The sequence below is a fragment of the Ovis canadensis genome, chromosome 19 (genome assembly GCF_042477335.2).
Source record: "Ovis canadensis isolate MfBH-ARS-UI-01 breed Bighorn chromosome 19, ARS-UI_OviCan_v2, whole genome shotgun sequence".
NCBI lineage: Eukaryota > Metazoa > Chordata > Mammalia > Artiodactyla > Bovidae > Ovis > Ovis canadensis.
This window is the reverse complement of record NC_091263.1, coordinates 27,358,326-27,385,479: the sequence shown is the minus strand read 5'-3', so window position 1 is coordinate 27,385,479 and position 27,154 is coordinate 27,358,326. Positions and strand designations below refer to the sequence as shown.

General features: G+C 45.7%; 1 long non-coding RNA gene across 3 annotated transcripts in view; it reads left to right on the top strand.

Moving 5' to 3' along the window:
• LOC138424198 (uncharacterized) overlaps positions 1–27,154 on the top strand; it is a 190,499-nt gene that overhangs the window by 88,689 nt on the left and 74,656 nt on the right. For all 3 annotated transcript variants that reach the window (XR_011250678.1, XR_011250679.1, XR_011250680.1), the window contains 2 exons: positions 3,921–3,993; positions 5,162–5,262. This is a non-coding gene — a long non-coding RNA (uncharacterized lncRNA). The remainder of the gene's footprint in view (positions 1–3,920; positions 3,994–5,161; positions 5,263–27,154) is intronic.

The following is a 27,154-nucleotide window of genomic DNA, read 5'->3' as shown; positions in this document are numbered from 1 at the left end:
GTGGGCTTCGGATCAGCAGATTGGCATCGCCTTACACTTGTTAGAAATGCAGGTTCTTAGGCCCCTTTGAGACTGCTGAATCAGAAACACCGAGCAGAGCCCAGCAACATTTGCTTCAGCAAGCTCTGCGGGTTCCTGTAATGCAGGCTGACATTTGAGAACTGCTGGTCTGAGCAAGCGCTGGAAGCAACGCAGACCCAGCTTGATAGTCTTCTCCTGCCTGGGACTGAGGAATAGCCGCGAGACTCTGGGGTGCTCACCTAGGGCCACAGGGCAGCCTGTGAGCTTCTCACGGGTCTATCAGGAGGAGGCCCATTGAGGAACATGACCCACAGCTTCCTCATGAAAGTCTAGTCCTTCAGCCAGCTGCTCAAGCCTTTCCAAATGGCATCTCCTTCTTCTCTAAGCTTACCTGCCAGACTGTCTGCTCTGCTCCAGCTCTTCTTATTCCTTGTGTGGATGCTCCCCGTTTGTTCACGTCTCCACTGAGCTCTTAGTATTCTGACGGTCCTTCCAAAGTGCAAAAGTCCAGGTTAGCGTTCCCAAAATGTGCTCCTATTGGCGTCAGTCGGTGATGCCGAAAATAAGCTCCGTGGTCAATGAATGTGGGAAACTGTGGCTTACATGGCTTACCTGGTGCGGGATCTACCACAGTGTTTAATAAATTAATATCCCTTGTAACTTCCCAAGAAAGTAGACTTAAGAGATAGAATTTTCAAGAGCGATTTAAACACGAAACATTTACGCCATATTTTGAAGGATGTTTTCTGTGGGTCACACTTTGAGAGAAGTATGTGTTGTCATATACTTCCTCACACAGTCATTTAGGTTTATTTACGAATCCAGGCTCTGCAGCTAGGCAGATTATACAGCTGTTCCACTGTGCTAACACCAAGTTCTGTGTATCTTAGGTATCTTTGATGCTGCTGCTACTACTGCTTTCCATTTGAATAACATTTCTGAAGCAGCCATTTAGTCTTTACAGTCTCTCTCTAATCACTGTGATGAAGTCACCTCTAAGATCCAGGTGCTTTAAGAGCTAGGTTGGGCAGTAAATTCCTCAGACGTTCAAAAGTGATATTTGCAGGATGAGCTGGACCAGAATCCTGGTGTCCTGATCACTGGCTCTGGGGGAGGAACAGCTCTTGGGTTTTTTCCCATATGCCTAAGTGGCTCACTGTTGACAGAGGGGGGAACATGAGGGTCTAGGCAACAGCAGGAGTCTGTCTGGTTGTTCCTGCTCCCCATTGTCCAGCATTAGAAATACTTAGATTTCATAACACTTTGTACACCTCAAACTTAAACAGTGTTATATGTAAATTATATCTCATAAAGCTGGAGGTGGAGGAAAGAAAAAAGTTATCTTTCAGTAAGCACAACACAGGAATTCTGGCTTATCTGGATGCCTAGAAGGTGCCTTTCTTATAAAAGAAGAGCTGGTAGCAGAAATGAAAAGGTAGAGAGAGGGGCCAATGAGGAAAGTTATTCCTTATTCCTAGCTCTCAAAACACCTGTCATCAAATCACAAACCACTGTTCAAAGGCAATGCGACATCTTAGCATCTGGAGGTGGGATTCCCTGGTCACTTAGGGCCTTGAAGTCTGGTCAGGACACTGCCACTGCCTAGCTGTTAGGCCTGCCTCCCTGGTTCCACTGGAGCAAGATAGTTACAACTTTCAAAGTATTATCTGAATTCCTCAAGAGAATCTATTTTTAGCACAATGGTATACTTCTTTGCTGATCCCCGCCCCCTATTTGCTCCAGAACACCTAGATCCTGAAGGAAACTTACTTTGGTGATTGCTGTGCTTGCAGGAAGTAGGGGAAATCTTCAAGGAACCCTCCTTCCTAGAGAAAGGGCACTAGCCTCAGAGCTAGAACTAGAGCTGGGAGCAGAAAGTAGTGACTAAGCTGAAAGAATGAGGCTGCCCCCAGGGCAGTGCTATGGTTTGCAATCGTGATAGGAACTCTCAGGCCACAAGCAAGGAGGAGAGCTGAACGGAAATCTCTGCATCACACCCAGCGGGCAGTGACCCTCCGATTCCCGTGCATGCCGTGTTCTTGTGTTTCAGTAACTGCAAAATATAATTTCCCTGTGCCCTCCACTCTTCCTTTTCAGGATTTTTGTGTCTGTTCTCATAAGCTTATTTTTTAGATGGATTTTATATTGTGATATCACATTCTAACATGATTTTACAGATTGTCTTGGGAAAGACATATACTTTTACAATGTCAAATCTTACCATGTATGAACAGGATGTGTTGGGAGGTATTGTCTTCTGGCATAAAGGTCTCTCATTGCTGATAAACGCCACCACTGTGCAGTGACAGATGGCTTTGGTGAGAGAGATTTGGTTCAATGTGTTGTTGAAACCAAAGGGCATTCCATTTAAAAGCCGCTCATTGTGGTCGTCCCTTGGGCCAAGCACTGTATCATGTCCTGTTATGGAAGAATCAGTCATGAGTGAGAGCCCATTAGGATGGCTACTTTCTATCATATCAAAAAAAACAGAAAATAGTAAGTGTTGGCAAAAGTGAAGTTGCTCAGTCGTGTCCGACTCTTTGCGACCCCATGGACTGTAGCCTATCAAGCTCCTCCGTCCATGGGATTTTCCAGCAAGAGTGCTGGAGTGGATTGTCATTTCCTTCTCCAAGGATGTGGGGAAACTGGAACCCTTGTGCACTGCTGTTGGGAATGTAAAATATTGCAGTGCTTTGAAAAACACTGCAACGGCTCCTAAAAGATTAAAAACAGAGTTAACATATTTTCCAGCAATTCCACTTATTGAAAGCAAAGACTCAAAGAGATATTTGTACACCTAGGTTAACAGCAACATTTTGCACAATAGTCAAAAGGAAAAAGCAAACCCTAGTGTCTACTGACAGATGAATGGATAAACAAAGTGTGGCATGTATGTATATATACACAGCGGTATATTATTCAGCCTTAACAAGAAAGGATATTCTGACATGCACCACAGCGTGGATGAACCGTGAGGACGCTATGTTGAGTGAAATAAGCCATTCACAAAAGGATGAATACTGTACGGTTCCACTTTTATGAAGAACCTGGAACAGGGAGGTTCATAGGGAGAGGAAGCAGAGAGGTGAGAGTCAAGGACTGCTGGGGAGGGGGAAAGGTAGTTAGAGCCTAATAGGTGCAGAGTTTCAGATTTGCACGATGGAATGAGTTTTGAAGATGGATGGAGGCCGTGATGGTTGTATAACAGTATGAATGTACTTGATGCCACTTAAAAATAGTTAAGATGGAAATTTTATGTGTATGTATTTTACTGCAATTAAAAATAATTTAAGAAACATTTTTTAAAAAAAGATGAGCGAGGAAAACTGTGCATGTTCAGGGAACTCCATGGGGGAAGAACAGTGGCAGGGGCACAGGACATAGGCACCCTGGCCTGCCAGTAGTCGGTGGAGCGCAGCTCTGTGGCCTAGATCAGCCTCAACAGGGGACTGAATCCCTCAGTGCGTGGCGGCTGGGCAGCTTAGGAAAGGACTCCAAGCTGGCAGAATAATGGTCCGAAGAGATGAGGGAAGGGATAGTGAGGGAGTTGGGGGTGGACATGTACACACTGCTATATTTAAAATAGATAACCAACCAGGACCTACACTATAGCACAGGGGACTCTGCTCAATGTTATGTGGGCAGCCTGGATGGAAGGAGAATTTGGAGTTGCTCTGCTGTGCGCCTGAAACTATCACAACATTGTTAATCGGCTATACTCCAATATAAAATAAAAAGTTTTTTTTAAAAAAGAAGAGACTTCCTAAAAGCACATTCCAGAGCCCACCACCACATTTATCTTGTCATTGGGTATGTTCATGAGCTTCCTGAAACCTAAGCATCACTCCTGATTTACGGATTTCCTTGCTTTCTCCTTCTCCCTCTCACGCCTCTCTTAGGTGCTCTGACTTTTCACCTTGCTACTGACAGATGCTGCAGCTCACACCCAGCTCCGGCCATCACCGAACTCAGGTGAACAATTTCCCTGCTCCAGAAGCTTTCAGTTCCAGTTGCAGAAGGTCACATTATTAATTACAACCGGCCCAAGCACATTTGGGGAGGTAACTCTGTTACCTTGCAGGAACTGCAGAGTTGACACTTCGTTAATTGGAAGTGTAGATGCTGGCATTGAGCATCCAAAGTAATCCATTAAATTGTATCTAAATGTAATCTAAATGCTGAGAAGAAAGGGGGTCCAAAATGCTTCCAGTAGAATTCCTGCAAAAATCGTGACTCATTAAAACCAAGCTCTGTTATCTCAGCCCCAACAGTGGATCACAAATATAAAAGAGCCTACCTTCTTAGTCACATAGTTTTTGTTTTGGGAAATACAGTTATTTATTATAAAAAGATAGCATTCATGTTAACATGTAAGGGGTTGGTTTATTTTCAGTGAATTAATACATATTTGTAATGTCTTGCTATTCATTTCTAATATGGTAAATATCAGTCAAAATAGCCCATATCAACAGTTTCTTTGGGGGGTTCCTTAATAACTCATGAGAGAATAAAGGGGTCCTGAGTAAAGAAGTGAAGTGAAAGTTGCTCAGTCATGTCCGATTCTTTGCAACCCCATGGACTATAGCCTGCCAGGCTCCTCTGTCCATGGAACTCTCCAGGCAGTAACACTGGAATGGGTAGCCATTCCCTTCTCCAGGGGATCTTCCCAACCCAGGGATCAAACCCAGGTCTCCCACACTGCAGGTGGATTCTTTACTGTCTGAGTCACCAGGGAAGCCCAAGAATACTGGAATAGGTAGCCTATCGCTCCTCCGAGGGAACTTCCCAACCCAGGAATCAAACCAGGGTCTCTCGCATTGCAGGTGGATTCTTTACTGGCTGAGCTACCAGGGAAGCCCATGAGAGGGTCCTGAGAGCAAGCATTAAAGGAATCTCTCAGTGTAGAAGTCCCCCAGGGAAGAGGAAAGATGTTGGTCCCCACAGCCCAATATGCAGGTGGTGATTCCCCAGGTTTACACTGCTGACGCTAAGCAGGAGGACCAACAACCCGAGCCAAATGTGAGAACTGCGCCTGACAGTGAGGGCCGTCTGGGAGGCGCTGGGCTTGTCTGCATGGCACTTGGTACAGGCACTGTGGCCAGGCAGCCCTTGTTATTTCATCCCCTCCTCGTCCCCACAGGTCACCTCCGGGAGTAAGAACTGTGGTCTCTGAGTCCTCTCTGCCCGCATCTTCTGCCCCTGGATGGCACCCCCTGGAATCTGGCCAGACTCCTCTCCTGGGTAAGTGCCCGTGTGACCGTCCACACTGCCACACATACTGTCCGTGGACATTGTTCTCCTGGCAAGGCCAGCATGCTCTGCAGCGTGTGTCAGCTGCTTGGCGAAATGACCTATTGCCATTGTCACGGTTGCTATTCAGATTGTATTCGAGTTCACTTTGCCTTTCTGAAAAGTGAAGATAATATTCCCAGACTTCCCTCCTCCCAGGGTTGCTTCAGGAGACAAACTGGTTAATGTGTCACTCAAACACACGCTTAGGGCCCAACCATCAAAGGTGGTCCATTTAGGACGCAGGAGGGAACATGCCGCATCCCTCTGTGGAGTCAGGCTGGCTGGTTTGATCCTGATGCAATCGCCAAGCAGTGAGCTGATCTGGGTGACGTTATGTAACTTTCCTGTGCGTGTCCATCTGTAAATGGAAGCAGCAGACGCCCCTGAAGTTCAGGGCTGTAGTGAGGATGATCTAAGATGAGGCATAGAGCTCTGCGTGTGGATGCCTTGGCTATAGGAAGCTTTCAGTGGAGGCCCTTATTTGTAACATGAAGGGAGACACCTGGTTTTATTATAAAACTCCACGGGAAGAGGGTATCGTCTCTGTTTCTGGAACTGTTTGCTCAATGAAGGGGATCGAGTGTCTGGACAGGATGCAGGGTCCATTCATTCAGGTCAGAATTCTACAAATGATGGGGAATCATGAAACCACTTAAGCAGGGGAGAGGTTTCTTAAAAAGATAAGTCGGGTTCCTGTGCATGGAGACTGTTCCATGCAGACCATGTACTGAGGAGGCAGACAGGAAGTAGCTGCAATGGTACAAGAGCAGAGAAGCGGCTGGTTCCAGCAGGCTCTGGGAAGTGGAGGTGATGGGCTTTGGTGACTGGGTAGATGATGCTGGAGCTGAGGAGAGGAAGGGGTGTAGAGTGACTTCGTATTTTGAGTCAGAATAAACCATGTTTTCCTTTTGCTGACTTGGGCTCTGGAGAAAGCCAGGGAAACAAATGTTTCCTTGTAGAATTTAAGACTTTTCCAAGCAGCGCTTGCCAGCATCCTTCCTTCTCCACCTGGCCCCACTCAAACCTCCTGCAAACCCCAGGCCTCCAGCTGCCTAAGAAGCTGACGGCCCTTTGGATAGTGTTCATCCGTCTAGGGGCATGACTTCCTTCCTTATGGGAAGCTGGGCCAGCTCACAACATGTGGGCCGCTTCTGCCCCCGTCAGCAGACACCTGGCCCCGAATTCCTTCTGTTTGAGCCAAGGGAGGCCTGGACTCTGCTACCCATTGAAGACCCCTGCTTAGGAGCCAGAAGCACACAGAACCTCCTCCTCCAGGGAGTCCACATGTCACCAACCTCCTTTTCAGAAAGACCAGGTGATCAGGTCACACAGCTCATGAGGAACAAAGCTGGGATCCCACGTCAGGGCAGTTAGACTCCAAGCCATTCCCCCTCCTCTGCTTGGCCTTGGCTCTGGGATCTTCTCTGAGCCCCTTGGCCCTGAACTGCTAGACCACCTGGGCCGCTGTCTAGATCCATCTTCCCACTTCTTTGCAGACGCTGTCACCACACAAACCTCCTATGAGAACCATATGTTCTCCTGGAGATGCAAAAATTCCTGTCCAACCACAGTGTTCAGTCATTCAGCAAATGGTCACTGAGGGCCTCCACATGGTAGTGAACCTCACACTCACACGCGCGCACACACACACACAGGAAGTCTGCTCACTTTCCTTCCCCTATTGATTTGTGCAGCTCAAATTGACCTGGTTTTCCTCCTAGACCCAGGAAGAGGCCCTCATTTACCCATCATCTTTCAAAGCAGAGTGAGCAAGCATACTCATTGGAGCCTACTAAAGATAATTTAAAAGTAGCCCAAGAAGTTTCCCTCAAGGGGAGGGCCATGGATTTTTTTTATCCACCCTCCCTCCCCCACAGACAGAATCCAGGAAATGCCTTTATGTGAAGAAACAGTTTGCTGAGCACTAGAATAGTGCAAATGAGATTATAGGGAAATTGTTTAATCTTCCCAACAGAATAATTCCCACTCAGCATTCTTAAACTGAGCATCTCATAGGGGAAAAGATTAATGCTTATTATAAATCAGCCTTATCTGTTTCTTGATGCACTTTCCTAAGTCCCAACCACTTCTTTAAAGATATAGGATAACCCAGGCCGCTCTGATTCAGCCTCTAACACAGAATTGGTTCTGTTTCTGTGTTTGCACAGACCATTCATCTTCAGAAAAGGGTGTTCAGCCCTAACCCTGCCCTCCAGTACTTCCAGACCTGTCATTCCGCTTTGTGGAAACTTTCCATCACCACCAGGCGAACAAGGCAATTCCACAGGAAGAGCAGATGATGAGAGAGTTGGCCAAGAAACAGGGCAGACTCATCAGATAGATGTCTTCTTCTTTATTACTCTTTTTTTCAACACCAGTTGTTTCCTGAATGAGTGAAAGTGAATTATGAGTAGTATTCAATTAGTTTCCAACTCTTGCCAGTTCTGTGAACCTGGCTTCGCACGATCTGCTCCTGCGAAGAGTGCATCTTTTCTCGATGCGGCCAGATGGGTTGGGAGGGATGACAGAGGACGAGATGGTTGGATGGCATCACCGACTCAATGGACATGAGTTTGAGCAAGCTCCGGGAGATGGTGAAGGACAGGGAAGCCTGGTGTGCTACAGTCTCTGGGGTCGCAGAGTTGGACGCGACTGGAGAATTAGTGATTTCCTCCCTAATGAGTGTCAGAGCAGCAGAGCCTTGTTAGAGAAGGGACCCGATGTGACGCTGCAGAGCTGTGGGAGCAGATTGTCTGGGACCAACCCTCCCCTTCTCTCCTCACCGGGGGGCCCAGTAGGACTCTGGGCTTCTGGACTGGGGTTAACCCCTGACTCCTTTCTTACTGAAGTTTATCTAAAGCAGCTTCTGGTGGGTGGCGAGCAGCAGTCAGCCTACCCCTGCAGAGAAGGAGGGTCAGGAGGCCTGAAAATAAGAGAGAAGAGAGAACCAGCCCAGCTAGAAAGCACACTGAGCCCTGGCATTGTCCCATCAGCCTTTACATTTTCCCCACTGTCCTCTTCCTTTGCTCTGAGTCTCTTTCATTTCATTCTTTATTTCCTTTTTTAATTTTTATTCTTTTGCATTGCTCATATTTCTCTAACTGCCCTCAGATCTTCTTTGTGAACAAGGTGAGGTTCACAGGAATAAGTGAGGATGAGTGAGGGACCGACCTACCTCACAGCATCCTCTAAACCAATGTGAGGATATTTCCCCATCTGCTTGGAGAAACATCCTTACAGGGCCAGAAGGGGCCTGACCTGAGAATTCTCTGCCACTGGAAGGAGAAGCTGATGATAAACCCCGTCACTTGCTTCCTTTCGTGAGCTCAGCCACTAACTGTTGGAAGACTCGTATCCAGTGGCCCAGCTAGGAGGAATCTGCCCACAGCAGGCCACCCTGGGTCCCTATGGACCCAGAAACTCATAGTGGGGCTGTAGGAAGCACATCCAAGGTTGACTGTCCCTCCACTTCTGATCACACTGGCCCAGCTGGTGGCCATCTGAAAGCTGACTCTGGATGAGGTGCTTCTGTAGAGTGAGCATCTGCAGGATACCCGGGGCTGTCTGGTAGGTCTTTGGGGCCAAAGAGAGCCTGCTTGGTTTCTCCCGCCTCTGCCAGCAGCAAAATGTACTGTCGGTACCACAGTCTTTGGGCAGAGAATGCCTTGGGCACCACGGCAGAAATCCTATAACAGGCAAGGCTCTCTGCCAAGCACATTTAAATAGCGCTGGTAATAGCGTGAGGACCTTCGTTTCCCCAACACAGCATTCTTTGTAAGCAGGGATCTTGCCAGCTGGGCAGAAAGCCACCATCTCCCTACATTTTGTGGAGAGGGGGTTGTAAGTGCGGATTCATCCAGAACACTAACCAAGGTCATACCGTTGGTCTAGGATAGAGGTGACTTCTGTCTGTGATGCCGGTGTCCTATTTACTCTACAAGGACACCTGCCCTCAGGCGCTGTCAGTGCTGGGAGGAAGCTGCAATCAGCCTGTGGCAGGACTCACTCTATAAATGTGCTTATTTGGAGAAACTCTGTGATAGGAGGGCTTCCCTGATGGCTCAGACGGGAAAGAGTCTGTCCGTAGTGCAGGAAACCCAGGTTCGATCCCTGGGTCGGGAAGATCCCCTGGAGAAGGGAATGGCTCCTCACTCCAGTGTTCTTGCCTGGAGAATCCCATGGACAGAGGCTCTGGTGGGCCACAGTCAATGGGGTCACAGAGTTGGACACGACTAGACGAATAACACGTCACTTCTTTCTGTGATAGAAAGAAAGGAGGACTTCCCGGTGGGCCTAGAGATTAAAACTCCATGCTCCCACTGCGGGGGCTGCAGGTTCGATTCCTGGTCAGGGGGCTAAGATCCCACAGGCCTCATGGCACGGCCCCAAAGCAAACAGCCCTGTGGTAAGTTCTTAAAGGAAACATTCTGCAGTAGAGTACGCCTGCCCACCTGCGTTTCCATGGAAGCACCTCTCCACTCCCCACATCCATCCCGCTCTTACTTTGCCACTGTTTATCACCTCTGGGAATCACAGAATCCCCTATGGGGGCTCTGGCAGGTGGGATGGGCTGCAACCTCAGATGCCTGTTTGGTTCATAGGGAAAGCATCCATGCTTAATAGGTCTATGCAAGTTTACATCAAACAAAAAGTGGCATCATTGAAAACAGGAATATAATCAGACCCACGTCCCTTCTGCTCTTCCTTTGTCGTAGCAGCTCAGCCAGACACGGCCTCATCACCTCAGTCAGGCTCCTGCAGAAGGTGAGTTTTGCCTTGAGATGATTTAACAGAACACTGAGGCAGGCCCATGCAACATCTCTCAGGGGTTCTGATGAGGATTAAAAAGCTGCATGAATCCTGTACTGGGTCAGCTAGCTGTTACTTCTCTGCCCTCCCCATTTGGTGACGGAGAGAAGTGAGCCCACCCACAGTTCCTACTGAAGGGATAGCCTGAGGTTGACCACAGCTGAGCAAAGGTGGCCATCTGACCCCGCTGTGGGGAAAGATGCAGGAAGAGCGAATCTGTGGACTGGGCTGAGGCTGGTAGGTTTCTCTTTTGAGAATGTCAGTTACAAAAGCCAGACCCTGCAACTAGACCCTGGGGCATGGAGAGTCGGGCCCATCCTGCTGCCGGGGTGAGTCTGAGCCAGTCTTTCCAGTATTCGTTGAGAATCTCTGATGCAGAGGAATCATACAGGAGCAGAAGTGGGAGAGTCTTAGGGCCGAAGAGTCAGAGACCCTGGGTTCTGACTCAACAGACTCTGTCCCGTGAGCCTGGCTGACTTTATTTTCAGCCCTTGGAAGTCTATTCAGTTGCCTGTTAAGGCCTCACAAATAACCCTCCTTTTCTTAAACCTCCACAAGGGGGATTCTTTTTCTTGCTGATCTGTGTGCCTGGAGTAAGACAGCTCTTTATACCCACCATGAAAGTCAGTGACGGTGGGATGTGTGTTCAGGCAGGTGATCCTGCTGCTAAGGGCAGGAGGCTGCCCCGGAACCATCCCCCGATGGTTCAGTCTCTGGGGTGCAGGCACACTGGCCGGATGAGAGGGCTGTGTGTGGGAGGCAGAGCTGCGATAGCACGTGCTCAAGCAGGAAAAGCATAGCTGTTACAGTGAAGCAGATCCAAGGTGTTTGTCTCTAAAACATGCTTTTTTTTTTCCCCCCTCCATAGTTTCTCATTTGTGAAATCAGGATGTCTCTCAGAATTCATGGTCTGGCAGCTAGAACCATCACAGTTATTGCGAACAAACTTGGCCAGGGCTGTTCCCAGTGTTGTCACTTCTGCTGAGTTATACGCATCTGTCAGACCCACAAATGCTGAAGTTGTTATTGCAAATATCTTCAGAAAGATTTCACTGTAATTTGGCAAACAAAAAAGTCATTGTGTTTGCAGAAAGGCATGAAAACGGAGCAGTGGAGTATATATTTTATATTAATGAAGCCGGTATTTTTGTTAAAGGAATAATTGCAATCTCATATTTCTTTCAAAGCAATAACCAAGTGCTTTAGAAACTTGCGGGTAGAAGAAATGGAGGTACATTTTGTTACTGAGATAAATGCACAAGGATGGCTTATCACCCACCAGCACAACGCGACCGCAGGCAGGAGAGATTGCCAAGTCCCTCAGAAGAGATGAAAGGCATTTCAAAGCACCAGGAAGCTGGCATGCCCTGTCCATGCATTGCTAAGGCTGTGACCCAGTGTACTAGGCAGTGGTTTTCTTTTTTTTTGGTGGCACGTAAAATATTGATATGACTTACAGTTGAAGGAATCTTAGATTAGATGAAATGCATTAATAATAACCATCAAACTGTGGCTGAACAGGCTTACGCCCAAAAAAGAAGCACGCCAAAGGCCACTCATGCTTCAGTCCCTGTTTATCCGCAGCAGGTAACAGTAGGGGAGAGCAAAGGATCCCATAGCTCTGCAAAACTGTGAAGTCAAAGGCTTTGTGGCTATGGGTTTAATACATGAAACCCACCCTCTGCGCTACACCAGACACTCAGAAACTTGCCCTTGGTCACGCTGTCTGCCAGCGTTAATGAACATGTGGAGTAAAGACAAGGGGAGTTTCGGTATCCTGTGTTTCTCTTCACTTCAGGGTGCCCACACTCCCGGGTCCGCACCTCGGTTCTCCTCTTCCCTACCTGACTCTCTTGTTCCTTCTTTCTCCATCACTCTCAGGGTTTTGAGAAGCAGTGATGTGAAGGCGTGAGTTCCTCCCAGTGTATCGAAAAAGTCCATCAAGAAAAAATATAGTTGTGTTCCCCAGTATAAAGTACCTCCATTTTCATTCTTTTTATGGCAGAGTAATATTCCATTTTGTGTGTGTGTGTGTGTGTGTGTGTGTGTGTGTGTGTGTACACATCTTGGGTATCCATTCATCTGTGGATGGACGTTTCGCTGGCTTCCATGTCTTGACTCATAAATAGTGCCGCTGTGAGTGCTGGGGTGCATGTGGCCTTTTGAATGATAGTCTTCTCTGGTTATACACTCTGGAGTGGGACTGTAAGGTTGTATGACAACTGTGTCTTTAGTTTCTTAAGGAACCACCATACTGTTCTCCATAATGGCTGCACCAATTTACATTCCCACCAACAGTGTAGGAGGGTGCCTTTTCAGTTTGCAAAATGACTTACAACTCTAAAACCTTATTCTATGACAATGCTTTCAATTGATTTGTCATAGACTATTTCAATTTTGATATTATCGTTGCTGAAGAGAAAATTTGTCTTTACGAGTACAATGGTAATTATAAGTCAGCTGCTGTCATTTTGACAACACCAACTTAAAGTCATCCCAAAGAGGCCTAGCAACCCATTAAAAGTTCAGTGCTGTCGCTTCAAGACAGGGATCGCTCGGTACCCACTGAATGTCAACAGAGCTCATAGACTGTACGGCAGAAGCTGGGTCGAATGTTGAGGATATCATCCATGTGACTGAGAATATGCTTAAGACAATTCAAACCAACAGTTTTTGAGAACATAACATTTTCAAGGTTATCTTTGGGGAAAAGGAAAAAACCTTTAACTCTCCAGGATTCTCCCATCCACAGATACCAATATGTATTACACTCTAATCTCTGCCACCTTCATTGCTGGGGAGAGACAATAGGCCAGGAGAGATGGAAAGCAAGTGACCCAAGGCCATTCAGTCACTTCCAGGCATGGCTAGAACTCAAGCCCAGAGCCTGCCCCATTCCACCCAGCTTTGCGTTTGTATCATTTCAGCTCTTGTGCTCCATGAAGCACGTCTGGGCTCACTCAGTTCAGAAATACAAAATGGTGGTGCTAAAGGATCTCTTGATTTCGTTTTTTTTTTTTTTTTCTTTTTAAGATATATATTCTCTGTGTCTCCATTAAAACCTAGAAACTTTCCCGTTAACATCAATTCATGGAGGACAATTTTGTTTCTAAGCTGCAACCAGAGCTCCCTCTAATGGCTATTGATTTGAAAAACAAATTCTAGGGGAAATGAAATAACTCTCTTTCTTTTAGAACTGAGGATCTTTAAAACTATTATTGTCTAACGCGTCATTACCGACCTTTGCAACTAGGTCATTTTAAATAAGACGTAACCCGATGTGCTGATTAATTTTGTGTGTCAGCGTGGCCGAGAGACGGGATGCCCAGATATTTGGTCGTACGTTATTTGGGATGTTTCTGTGAGTGTGTTTTGGATGAGATCTACGTTTGAATCAGTAGCCTGAGTAAAGTAGATTTCCCTCCCTCAAGTGGGTGGACCTCTTGCAATCAGCTGCAGACCTGGATAGAACAAAAAGGCTGATAGTGTCTCAAGCAAGAAGGAACTCGTCCTGCCTGACTGTTGAACTGGGGCGTCAGTTTTTCCTGCCTTTGGGGTGGAACTGAAACATCAGCTCTTCCTGAATCTTGAACCTGGCCACTCTGGGGTTGAAACTGAAAATGCTAGTTCTCGCGGTTGTCAGGCCTACCGTCTCAGACTAGTTACACCATCAGCAAGCTTGGGTGTCAGCTTGCAGCTGCAGATCTCAGCGTCTATAATCAGAAGAGCCAATTATGTGTGCACATATGTATACACACGCAGTCTATCGGCTCTGTTTCTCTAGTGAACTCTGACTAATACACTAAAACACTTGATTTCAAGGAACTTAAAAAAAAAACATGAGGGACTTCCCCAGTGGTCCAGTGAGTCAGACTCCGCCTTTCAATGCAGAGGGTGTGGGTTCACTCCCCTCTCAGGAAGCTAAGGTCCCACATTATGTGGGATACAGCCAAAAATTTTTAAAAACTAAATTAAGCAGTTGTACTATTAGAAATGTTCCACTCGACTGATGTTGCCTTTACCTACGCTTATACCACATTCGGTGGTGCTGTGAAAGAGCTGCACTCAATAGGCCAGCACATTTGGAAAACTCAGCAGTGGCCACGGGACTGGGAAAGGTCCGTTTTCATTCCAATCCCAAAGAAAGGCAATGCAAAAGAATGCTCAAACTACCGCACGACTGCACTCATCTCACTTGCTAGTAAAGTAATGCTCAAATTCTCCAAGCCAGGCTTCAGCAATACGTGAACCATGAACTTCCTGATGATCAAGCTGGTTTTAGAAAAGGCAAAGGAACCAGAGATCAAATTGCCAACATCCGCTGGATCATGGAAAAAGCAAGAGAGTTCCAGAAAAACATCTATTTCTGCTTTATTGACTATGCCAAAGCCTTTGACTGTGTGGATCACAAGAAACTGTGGAAAATTCTGAAAGAGAAGGGAATACCAGACCACCTGACCTGCCTCTTGAGAAACCTGTATGCAGGTCAGGAAGCAACAGTTAGAACTGGACATGGAACAACAGACTGGTTCCAAATAGGAAAAGGAGTACGTCAAGGCTGTGTATTGTCACCCTGCTTATTTAACTTCTATGCAGAGTACATCATGAGAAATGCTGGGCTGGAAGAAGCACAAACTGGAATCAAGATTGCCAGGAGAAATATCAATAACCTCAGATATGCAGATGACACCACCCTTATGGCAGAAAGTGAAGAGGAACTAAAAAGCCTCTTGATGAAAGAGGAGAGTGAAAAAGTTGGCTTAAAGCTCAACATTCAGAAAACGAAGATCATGGCATCCCATCACTTCATGGGAAATAGATGGGGAAACAGTGGAAACAGTGTCAGACTTTATTTTTTTGGGCTCCAAAATCACTGCAGATGGTGACTGCAGCCATGAAATTAAAAGACGCTTACTCCTTGGAAGAAAAGTTATGACCAACCTAGATAGTATATTCAAAAGCAGAGACATTTCTTTGCCGACTAAGGTCCGTCTAGCCAAGGCTATGGTTTTTCCTGTGGTCATGTATGGATGTGAGAGTTGGACTGTGAAGAAAGCTGAGTGCTGAAGAATTGATGCTTTTGAACTGTGGTGTTGGAGAAGACTCTTGAGAGTCCCTTGGACTGCAAGGAGATCCAACCAGTCCATTCTGAAGGAGATCAGCTCTGGGATTTCTTTGGAAGGAATGATGCTAAAGCTGAAACTCCAGTACTTTGGCCACCTCATGCAAAGAGTTGACTCATTGGAAAAGACTCTGATGCTGGGAGGGATTGGGGGCAGGAGGAGAAGGGGACGACCGAGGATGAGATGGCTGGATGGCATCACGGACTCGATGGACGTGAGTCTGAGTGAACTCTGGGAGTTGGTGATGGACAGGGAGGCCTGGCGTGCTGCGATTCATGGGGTCACAAAGAGTCGGACACGACTGAGCGACTGAACTGACTGAACTGATACCACATTTGATAGGATCCTCACAGCCATGCTGAGAGACAGAGCAAATATCCTGAGCTCAGAACATAGATAGAACTGGTGCCCTGATCCCCACAGATAGAGCTGACCTCTAATATTGTGCCTTTTCCATTATAATCACAGTATCACTCTGAGTCATTCTCTGCCGTAAAACAGGAAGACAGCCTCTCCAGTTGTTTCAGTGATCACTTAGGCTATTGATGATTTTCAATCCAATACACGCTCTTCAGTGGCTATTTTCTGGCTGAGTTGGTCCAGTAATCAAGCACACAATGTGAATAATCCCCGGCTCTTAGGAGAGACAGGAGAATAAGATTGCTTACTGTTTTACACAAACAACTTCATACTGGAATTCCAGGCACTTTGTTATTTTTTCAAATAGTTTTACTGTGATCCTTTCTTTCCCACAGATTTCTAAGTGGAAACCTGATTATGAGGCTCCTGCAAAAGTATTGATTTATCTGTGGGAAGGAGGTATAAGTGATCCACATTTACCAGTATTACCATTCCCTTGGATCTAAAAATGAGCAGGAATTGTTCCCAATAAAAACCAGGACTTGCTCTTTAAACTAGGCTTCTCTATCATCTCAGTTTCCCTGGACCTTGACCTCTTCCTTTAGATGTCTTGGAGATTATTTAATAATAATGAACAAAGCTTTCACTCATTTCCCTAGTATTGTATATTATTCCCTTATGTGAATTCCCAGTAATTAATGGGACAGCTTAATAATAAAATTCAAGTCTGAAGGCAGAATAGAATATATTAATTAGTGATGAATAATAAACATGTCTCCAAGACCATGCATTTAGTCTTCTTTTTATACAGAATGTTTATAAATATGGTGATTTTTACTTGCCTGTCTTCATGGAGAAAACTGTAACTAGAATTCCAGATGAAGATGGATGGATTGAAATTCCTCAGTCATAGATCTATAATATGCATAATCACAAGTTGGGAATCAGGTCACCTGTATTACAATTACAGGAATATCCATATAGAAGAGAACCATGTTCAGTGTATAACCTGAGAGCTGTAAAACCTTGGCAAATGTTACCCAAATGTAGGCCTTTCCTCAAGAACAAAAACAAGAGCAAAAGCTTGCTGTTTTCCGCTTTTCTTTTCCATCTGTGTGTAGAAGAGATAGAAATATTTTATACTCTACATTCATTTATATATATATTATTATTGAAACATAGTTGACTTGCAATGTTGTATTAATTTCTGCCGAAGAGCAAAGGGGTTCAGTTATACAAATATATGCGTTATTTTGTATACATTGTTTTCCATTATGGTTTGCCATAGGATACTGAATGTAGTCCTCTGCTATACAGTAGGACTTTGCTGTTGATCCTTTCTGTATATAAAAGCTTGCATCTCCTAACCCCAACCTGCCACCCCAGCCCCCCCAGCCACCTCCTTCTTGGCAACCACAGTTGTGTCCATTTCTCCACGAGTGTTTCTGTTTTATAGGTAGGCTCATTCGTGTCCTATCTTAGATTCCACGTAGAAGTGATATCAGATGGTTTTTGTCATTCTCTTCCTGAGTTACTTCACTCAGTGTGATAATCACCACTTGCATCCGTTGCAAATGGCGTGACCTTCTCTTTCTGGCTGAGCGGCCTTCCACTGTATGTATGCAGCGCATCTTCATACCCACTCATCTGTCAGTGGACATTGAGGTGGTTTCCGTGTCTTGGCTATTGTGAACCATGCCGCTATGAACATAGGGGTGCAGGGACCTTTCGGAATTAGAGTTTCATTTGGATATATGCCCAGGAGTGGGATTGCTGGCTCATGTGATAGTTCTATTTTTAGCTTTCTGAGGACCTTCCATGCTTTTTCCTTGGTGGCTGCACCAAGTTACCTTCCAACCAACAGTGCAGGAAGGTTTGCTTTGTTCTGCATCCTCTCCAGTATTTGTTATGTGTAGACATTTTAAACGAAGGCTCTTCTGACCAGTGTGAGGCGGTACCTCATTGTGGTTCTGATTTGCATTTCTCTAATAATTAGTGACGTGGAGGATCTTTCCATGTGCCTTTTGGCCACTTGTATTTCTTCTTTGGAGAGATTTCTATTCTGGCGGTCAGTCCATTTTTCAACTGGGTTGCTTATTTTTTTGTTGTTGAGTTAAATGATCTGTCTGTATATTTTGGAAATGAAGCCCTTTTTGGTTGCCTTGTTTGCAAATATCTTTTCATTCTGTCGGTTGTCTTTTCAGTTTTATGTTTCTATGGTTTCCTTTGCTAGGGAAAAGCTTGTAAGTTTGATCAGGTCCCATTTGTTTATTTTTGTCTTTATTTCTATTGCCTTGGGAGACTGACCTAAGAAAGCACTGGTATGATTTACATCAGAGAATGTTTTGCCTATGATCTCTTCTAGGAGTTTTATGGTGTCTGTCATGTCTTATGTTTAAGTCTTAAAGCCATTTTGAGTTTATTTTTGTGTATGGTGAGAGGGTGTGTTCAAACTTAATCGATCTACATTCTATTACATTCATTTTTTTTAACTTTCTGCCACTTTCCATAGAAGACTTAAGAAAAAACACAACAAAGTAGAAAACTATTACTATATAAAACTGACATCAAGAAAATGCAAAAGAACAAACTGAAGAACGAAGTCAAATATGAGTGTGTAAACTATTACTTATCAGAAGTAGAGTGGCAGGAACCGTTCATTGTTCAGCAAAACCTGTTTTTCTTCTTCCTGGGCACATAACTGGATCGTACTCCCCAGCCTCCCTTGCAGTTTGAATTTCAGCCAAGAGAATGTGAACAGAAGTTGTGTGCACTACTCATGGTCCATGAAAGCCTTCCTTTACATTCTCCCATGCTCTTTCCTCCTTCCACTTGACTGGAAAGGACGTGGCCGAGCCCTGCTCTGACTATGGCAGAGTATCTGTCATCCTAGGTATTAAATACTTATGTGAGGGAGAGGTATCCAGCCAATCTACACGCCTTCCCAGGATTGTCCCCTGAGCCAAGGCCCAAATTTTGATTGTCTTTGATCCATTAATCAGTGTTTGTTAATTCAGCTTGCTGCTGCTGCTGCTAAGTCACTTCAGTCGTGTCCAACTCTGTGCGACCCCAAAGACAGCAGTCCACCAGGGTCCCCCGTCCCTGGGATTCTCCAGGCAAGAACACAGGAGTGGGTTGCCATTTCCTTCTCCAGTGCATGAAAGTGAAAAGCAAAAGTGAAGTTCCTCAGTCATGTCCGACTCTTCGCGACCCCATGGACTGCAGCCTACCAGGCTCCTCCGTCCGTGGGATATTCCAGCAAGAGTACTGGGTGCCAGCCTAGTGTAGTCTAAATAATACATGCAATTGACACAAAGCACAATAAACCTGTATTTTCTTTTTGGAAAGTCTTTTGGCAAATGGGAAATAGACTAGACAGAGATCCTTGCAGCAAATAGCAATTCAGGGCATGCCTGGCTTTAAATTAATTAGTCCTCTTTTTTGACGTTGGAATAAGTCTCAGCTGGAGGGAGAGGTTAGTTTATTAACCGAAGGGTTAAGCCCACAAAACTTGGGCAATGTGTCCATTGAGCCTCAGGAACCTTCGTGGCCAGGAGGTGTCCAGTTGAAGGACATCACCAGTTCAAAACACAGAACCATAACTGGAGACTGAGGAGCCCATGTTGTCTGTGAGTCACTGATTTGAAACCAAGAAGAGGAGCTGTGGCCAGTGTCTGGAGTCGATCCAATGGCAAAATCAAGAGCCCTGGGGAATGGCAGGTCCGTGTGGAAGTCAACAAAGCCAGGATCCAAGCTGCAGGGCCCATATCCCAGCTTCACTCCTGACTAGTTATGGAATCTTGAACAACTTATTTATGTTTCTGGGCTGATAGATTTCTTCTCTTACAAAACTTGGATAATAAAGCTATGTAATTCAGAGCATCATGAGAATTAAATATACCTAAAGGGCTTAGTTCAGTGTCTAGCCCATGATAAGCATTCAGTAAATGATGACTGTTTTTTATTCATATGAATGAGAAGGATGATCAAGCACATCTTGGAAGCATCAGGATCCAGTGCAAACCAGGAGCCTGGCCAGCAAGAGCTGAGCACCAGGCTCTGCCCAATATAGGCATTCCCCTCTGTGCGATGTGGCTCTCTGTCTTGGCCCTCCTGGATCTGAAGTGTGGAGGAGTAACCAAGTCATCCCACTACCCTACAACTTCCATGATTCACCTCCAGTGGCCACCAGTGGCTAGATAGCATGTAGGAGCTTGCTGGCCACTCACATGGGGGAGAGAGGGCAGCAATAGCGGGAATCACCCATCCTGAGGAAAGACACCCCTAAGGCCTCCCAGCCATGCAGGGGGGCACCAAGCATTGTCAGTTATTGAGATTTACCAGGAAAAGAGGGTTTGCATGGGCATCAGAATCTCAGATCCTCTAAATATCAGCTGTATGACTTTGGGGTAAGTCTCTCAACTTTATTTCTTCCTCATCTAAAATACTATCTTAAATTGCTATTTGATGAATAAATATGATAACATGGTATCTTATGGAATAACCAATAGGATATAGCTGAGTAAACCTTTAACACATGTCAGTGGAAGGAGGGAAATCGTGTTTATATGGTCTGTGCTAATGGGTGAGTGGCTGGGTCGGGCATGTGAACAATTCAGTTTATTCCACAAACCATACTTGGAAGCATGGTTGGTTGTGATTAAACGCTTAATAACGTCCGGTGTATGGTGAGCTGGTCCCCGTGCGGTAAAGGACCGCCAAGACGCTAGGAACGACTCTAGTGGGCGCACCATCCTACTCGGGGGCTGCCCCCGGCTTCCTGTCTCCACATCCTCTGCATCAGCAGTGCCGCTAATGTGGGTGCAGAAGCTGCAGGTGATTGCATCTGCACTCCTTTTATTACTGGGCTTGCAGTATTTCCACCGTATATTGAATCCTCTTCTGGGACTTCACCACAGGCTGAGTTCCTGGGTGCAGTGAACTTTGTCCAGACTTTGCGAGGAAGTCCTGATTCCACGGAAGTGGCCTTATGACCTGCTTTCCCTCTACATGCCTCTTAAACCCCATCCAAGCTGAATCACTCGGGGCCAAATTTCCTGCCTCCGTCTGACCGTACACGGTGTTACCTCACCTAGGAGGGTCTAGGTTCCTGGGAAGTGTTAGGGATGGGCAGGTGGGTGGGTCTCTGGGTCATTTGCTGGTGAGGCAGTTTATCTAACAGAAGAATTTCTACCCTTTTGACATTACAGTCTATTCCTTCATCAACTATTTTTGGACTTTTAAACATCCTCCTATATGTTTTTCCTGCCAGTCTCTTCCCCACTTCTCTCTCTCCTCACAGCCTCCAGAACTGACATCACTTACTAAACTGTGCTCTTAATGATGGAAAGTGTTTTGAACAATGAGCCTGGGTGTGTCGCTTCAGCACAGCTCCTCTGAGGAACTTGGGGCAGATCGTGTACCCCTCAGGGATGCAGCTTTTCACCTGTAAATTAGGCATGTTGGACTATGTGAAGTCTACAGGTGTACTTGCTCTACAGGGCTGAACAAAGGGAGTGGTTTCACAACCTTCACCGTCTTATAGCAAATGACACCTATGCATGAGGACATTTCTGACTCAAAAATGTCACTGGCTCTTAATAAGAAACTGTGGGATCCATTTTGTGTAAAAATAATGTTAGTGAAGAATTAGTTGGGGTGAAATGCCCACTGGTTTATGAGAGCACAGAGAAGAGACGGACTGCATGGTGAGAGAGGACCAGCATGGTGTGTTTGTATCTCGGGAGTGTGGCATGAAGCCCCGTGGGTAATAGAATTTAGGTAGGGGAACAAAGCCAGGAGCAGATCGCCTCTCAGCATCAGGAAGAAGCCACTGCCCAGGACCTCGGGGAAAGCTGGGTTGGGCCACACAAAGTTCAGATGGTGATGGCAAAAACCAAGAAGAAGCAGGGCAACATCAGGAAAAAAAAAAAAAAAGACTACAAGATAAAAATCCATTCTGTCAGAGCAAGGGAAATCGGAGTGTAAGGCACAGATTTGAGAGAATTTGTATCTGAAATGTTATTCTGACTATGACCTCAGCGGCCTGTGATTATAGAAATGGGATAACGTATATTAAGGCTCCCAAAACAAACTTCAAGTCCCAACAAAATACCTCGAATTTCCTGAGTGATCACAGTGGGGTTGGCCCCCCAGGCTTCCTCAGCAATTCCCATTAAATCTGCCTTCTCTTCATGCTGACATTCCCATCTGCAAGGGCGCCCGTCTCTTCTGCTCTCCGAAGGTCTAGAGGTAGAGCCTTCTGGATTATTTTTACTAGATCCAGACCATAGAGGCTCAGCAGGGCCAGAGCCGTATCCCTTAAATCATGTTCAGAGACTTGAAGAGCCAAGACGGGGACCACGCTCACGTGGCGACAGGCTTCCCTTTCACCCTGTCTTCAGGAGCCTCATGTTTGCTTCAGAGACGCTAGGAACAAGGGCAGCTTGCTTAGAGCAGCGGGCTGTCTCCACCACTGTGAACCCAGCCCCTGGTGTGAGTTCTCACAGGGACACCCATGGGAGAGCAGAGGAGACTAAGCTGCCAGGCCTGTGTGATGGACACAGCCCTGCGTGATTGACACAGACCATGGACGGTGCTCAGAGGCTCACAAACACCCATCCTTGGACTTACACATTGAAACAAAGCCCAAAGCCTCCAATTTCCGCCCGTTACTTCCTGATGCCGCCCACTGAGCAGCCCCTCCGTGTGCTGACTTCTTGCTCAAAGCAGCCCCCCTCACACCCCCACAGCACCTCCTCTGGGGAGAGGGTATGGCCTCCTCCTCGCATGGTTGACACCCTGCTCTCCTTTGTTGATGATAAACCTGTTGCTAGGTGGATTCCTTCCAATTTTCTGTAAAGCACAGTCTGTGCCTAAGATACCGATTTTGCAAAGAACCAGATGTTCTCAGAAGCACCAATTCATGTCTGAACGACCTTTTTCTCATTTGTTTTATCATACATTTAGTTCTTATAGACATCAGTTGACACTGTAGTGACCTGCTTTCCACTTGATTTTTGTGCTCTTGGTTGGGGTTAATGCAGGCATTTCTCTTCATCTATTCATGACCAAGCTTATCCCTTGTCATTCTACCTTCTGTCCCTTATCTTCTATACTCCCTTAATTTTAAAGTCTCCTTAGAAAGAGAAGCTCACTTAAAATTTACATTTTTAGGGCGTATTTTCCCATTATTTTTCTCCTCTTACTTTAAAACTAGCATTGATACCCTTTACCAGCATGCTTTCTTTCTATTTGATATTGCCGATTCAGAGTTGTCTATTCTTCAGGGTCCACTTAACATTTTTCTGACATCTATGAGATTTTCTCCTCTTCTAGTGAGACAGGGTGAGGGTTACTGCAGGAAGAAAAGCTGGTTCTGACTTGCCACCTGAGGCAACCAGTCACAGGGCGGTAAAAATAATGTAGAAATAGGATTTAGAGCCCCTGCCTGTGCGAAGCAAAGCATTGTTGGATAAATGGTCACGTGTGTGTGTATGTGTGTGTGAGTGTGAGCATGCGCACACATGTGCTCAGTCATGCCCGACTCTTTGTGACCCCGTGGACTGTAGCCCGCCAGGCTCCTCTGTCCGTGGGATTCTCCAGGCAAGAATACAGGAGTGGGGTGCCATACCCTCCTCCAGAGGGTCTTGCTGACCCAGGGATTGAACCTGCATCTCCTGTGTCTCCTGCACTGGCTGGTGGGTTCTGCACCACTGTGCCACCTGTGATGCCCAAATGGCCATAAGCAGCATGGCGTATATGATGTGTACAGCGCATGTGTATTGACTACTTGACTAAAAACCCAGCAGTTTTCAGGGGTGCCTCTCTCCACTATGCAACCACAGTGGGCAGTACTTAGGAAAGACTGTAATTTATTGCTGGAAAGATAAGAGAAACTACTCTTTAAAAGCCACCCCTGGCATCATGAAAAATCCTGATTCCCTCCAATTCACTTTTCTATCAAATAAACCACATGTCACAGAGATCTTGAATATTGCTATTGTCTCATGAGTATGTCCTGTTACGAGTACATCTCCTTATAGGAAAAGACAGTTTCTTGCATTTTCAGACTTGCTTGTGTGTAGGCCTCACATAATTTTTATTAATCAACATATAGCCTTTTCAGTCTGGAGAAGGGCATGGCAACCCACTCCAGTATTCTTGCCTGGTGAATCCTATGGACAGAGGAGCCTGGTGGGCTGCAGTCCATGGGGTTGCAGACAGTTGTCCACAACTGAGCAATTACACACACACACACACACACACACACATACACACAGCCTTTTCAGTAAACAATTTCAGAGACTGGCTGTATTTTTTTCAGGCAGCTCTATTTTATCTTCTCTTTTGAACCATTATGGATTTATGACTCTGATACCTTAAGGCAACCTTGCTTTCTTTTTTTAAAATTTAAACTTTTTATTTTCACTTGGGGTATAGCTGATTAACAATGCTGTGATAGTTTCAGGTGAGCAGTGAAGGGACTCAGCCATACATATGCATGTATCCATTTCTCCTCCAAACTCCTCTCCTATCCAGGTGCCATATAACATTGAGCAGAGTTCCATGTGTTGTACAGTAGGGCCTTGTTGGTTATCCATTTTGCATACAGAAGTGTGTACATGTCCATCCCAAACTCCCCAACTAGCCCTTCCCCCCGTCCTTCCCCCTACCCCCGCCAAACTTAGAGAATAAGTTCATTGTCTAAGTCTGGGAGTCTCTTTCGGCTTTGTAGGCTCATTTGTGTCACTGCTTTTTAGATTTCACTTATGAGGGGCGTCATACGCTATTTCTGCTTCTCTGGCTTACTTCACTCAGGATGACAGTCTCCAGGTCCGCCCATGTTGCTACAGATGCAACCTTGCTTTCTTCCTTTTTTTTTAAATTTTACTTTATTTTACTTTACAGTACTGTATTGGTTTTGCCATATATCAACATGAATCCTCCATGGGTGTACGTGAGTTCCCAATCCTGAACCCCCCTCCCACCTCCCTCCCCGCAGGTGGATGAAACCTTGCTTTCTTTCAACATCTAGAATTTACAAACGAATCCTCAATTTTCCCCCTGCCCAGAAATATGGAGTCAACTATCCCCCAAGGGCATCTGTCCCTCTCATTGGAGAATAGTTTTAGAAACCATAAGCACTATTCTACAAATAAGCTTGTCCTACTTTCTGACTGGAGTTTGACAGATGGCAGCAAAAATATCCAATGGCATAAATCGCTGCAGGGACAGAACAGATAAAGCCTCCTTTAAAAACATGTCCGTGGATTCTTATTGAAATTTCCGATTCATCTCAAGTTTAATAAATTTCTTCTTGGCTTACTCTAATAGAAGAGTTTATTATTCCATTGTTTTTCAATTTTTGAACAACTGGTTTTTCTTGTTTTCATGAGCATTAATTTTTTTAAAGTAATACATGATCATACCAAACCATACGTCTAAATATCAGCATCGCCTCCCCAAACTCAGGAGGCTCTGTGTCTTCTCTTCTGCCTCCACCATCAGCTCGGTCCTCCTGAAAATGGCTTCACAGTGAGTAGGTCCCATCGATTCTTCAGTCAGCATCGTCTTAGCACCAATATCTGAAAGGAGAGGGAACCCTAGCCTCTATCCAGGGGAACACCAAAGAAACTAAGAGTTCAGAACACTCAGGGTGACACATAGATGCTTAATAAAAGATAATAGTAAAATGTAGACTATAGACAAAGTTTTTCAAAAAATCCTCCGCCAGTTTTCTCTGTTTGAGCTCCCAGTTGGAATTTATTTTTCCTTTCACTAATGCGTTTGTATATTTATGGGGCAATATTTTTAGTAAAAAATTGTAGTTTTACACAGGGCCACAAGTATATACAGTGTCCTATACCGACTCACAAGGATCAACGTCGTGCACCTCTTCCCAATTCTGCACTCAGTGATACCACATCTGTAGCCTGCAGTCAGCCATAATGGAAGTATTTACAGCATGGAAACTGGCAAACACTATCAACCAGGACTTTCCACCCAGAGAATCACAGTTTAAGCATGTCTCAAGACAATTCCAGATACACACCACAGTCTTCCCAAAACCAGTCAAAATGTCAAAACAAAATCAGTTAACATACAGAACTATTAGAATAATATGCCAAACATTACATTTGAGAATTCCCACTCAAGAAATTTACCTAGAGTAGCTTTTGGAGCTTCGTGTGATTTTTGTAATGTTCACTGCATACGGCGCCGCAGAACCAATCGTTAAAAGACAAAAAAATACAGTTGGATTATGGTACATTTTAGTTATAATTCTGTTTAGTTATTCATCAGTTTCAAGTAATTTCCAGATATTTTTGATCCACCTCCCAGTGGCCTTTGTGTCCACAACAGACAACATAGAGAATCCAGTCATTTCTAGTTATTAACATTTCTGTGCTGATATACAGTTTCTTACATGAATTAATACACACCATGCTCTCTGCTCAGTGTCACATTCTGTAGTAACCCTGTTGTATCTCCGGATGACATGGAGGGTAGAACCCAGCAAGCTTGGAGCATGGGGTCTGGCTTTGCAAGATCTGCAACGAGCTAAGAGAACATGAAGTTTCCTCCCCGGGTCTGAGTGGGGCTGGCCCACTAATGTGCTCTTTCTGGCGTCTGTCACGGCACCCGGGCGTTACTCCCAGGAGTGTAATGACTCGGCCTTCTCATCGTTGGAAACTGTTCATTAGAGGTTCTCATTTGGTTGGTCATTTAGCACCTGAATGTAGGCAGGAAGCATTTCTATCTGAAAGCTCTGTGTCATTCGACTCCCTGCCTGTTATTAACATCACCACTTTCACCGAGAAGGGACCTCCCTACGTGAGGAAGCCAGGGCACTCTGTCCTTCCAGCTGCCTCGGGACAGTACTTGGCCGACTTCCACTCTCCGGGAGGATGGCGTCCTGAGCTAAGCCCATCTGAGTCTCGTAGGCTTCCTCCCGGCTCCCGGCACTCCCTCTCACCCAGCCCCCACCTCAAGCAGGACATCCCCTGGCATCGCTCCCCCAGCTCCTCACGTGCCCCTCACGCCTGGCTCCGCCTGGCCGTGCCCACTCAGGGACATGGGTCTGTGGCCTTGTTGGTACCTCAGGCATTCGTGCTTGGCCGTCCCAGCCCCCAGCGCCATGCAGGCCCACGTACCCTCGCCCTCCTTGCTCTGAGCTTCCCTCTACTTAATGCTGCCCATTTTACATCCCTCCACATTCTACTACGTTCCATTATCTTCTACTGTGCCTTCCTGCCTGTCACCAAGGGAAGCTTGGGAGGGAGGAGTATATTCTAACGCTTCCCCTTTTCCCCTGTCAGAAACCACAGTTCAACTCAGATTTTAAAAAATGGACTCCAAACAAGTATCTTTGTTTTCTAAGACTTTTAAGCCTGGAGAGACCCCAGGCTGGTCATTTGTCTCCCTTACCTCCCCAAGCACATTTGTGTCTGGCTAGTACTATTGACCACTTCTATGCAGCCTTTAATTTCTGTTATTTCTTCAAGCCAGGAATTATTTCAAACCTTCTTTTTGGTTTCCATGAGGAT